Below are 1,130 nucleotides of genomic sequence, written 5' to 3' on the forward strand. Positions count from 1 at the left end.
CTAAAGCTGAGGTGATTAATCAGACATGGTGAAAAAACATGTTTAAAACAATTCCATATAAGACTTGTAATTGCCCACACAATGATAGGAAAGAAAGTCCTAGTTTTCTGTTTATACAAAAAAAATAGTTTGCAGAGGCAGTATCTTTGTTGGTTTTGTTTGTGTATTACTTTACTGTAATGTACTATGTACTAATCCTAGCAGCTCTCTGATCTCTGTGAGGCTGACCTGGTTAAAAAAAAAAACAACATAAAAACACAAACAAATGGATATGTATCTTTGTAATAATATAAATGATGATATAAATGTATTGTACACATATTGTGTACACTATTGTCATGTGAAGTACCTTCAATCAAACTCACTGGCTTTTTTGAGATGCCGTACCATTTTATCCTCTCTGACACAGTGCCTACTGATATCAGTGACATACTTGAACATAACAAAGAAAACTACCTTTGTCAATCATATATTCAACAAAAAGATCAATAGATGCAAAGTTCTTTAGGTGGAAAAAGCAAGAATGGGTTCAGAAGCTATTATTGTTCGATTTGTAGGCATTATGTGTCATTGCCTACTACTATTAGGCATCTGCTTGTCAAAATTTTTGCCCATTTGTTCATGTAAAATTCCTCCATTTGCTAAATGTCTGAGAATCTTCTTTTATGTGGTGCCTGTTTCAAATTCATTGACAACATATAAAGTGAATTCTAATAAAGATTAATTCCATTATCCTCCATATCTTTTTTTTAAAAACCGTTCTTTGGCAGATTTACTAGCTTACTTTGGACTATTGTCATGTGATACGATAACAAAATCTGGTTGGTTCAATTTAAACTTTCTGACAGATGGGTTTCTCTACATTATCTTTATAAACTCTTTGATGTGATGCAAAATTCATAGCTGAATCAATGACTGAAAGCTGTCCAGTCCCTGATGCAGAGAAGCAACCCTAAACATGAGCATTTCCACCATCGTTCTTCATGGTAAGACTCACAGAGCACAACCATTTTTCTCACAGAGCTCTTTAGAGCTTGGTGTGATGACACCAACACTTCACTGGCAAAGAGGAGATCTAACCCTCAAAGTCAGAGTTTAAATAGGACAGGTTCCACCTGTCATTCCTGAAG

Source organism: Stegastes partitus, unplaced genomic scaffold, assembly GCF_000690725.1.
Source record: "Stegastes partitus isolate 25-593 unplaced genomic scaffold, Stegastes_partitus-1.0.2 Scaffold464, whole genome shotgun sequence".
NCBI lineage: Eukaryota > Metazoa > Chordata > Actinopteri > Pomacentridae > Stegastes > Stegastes partitus.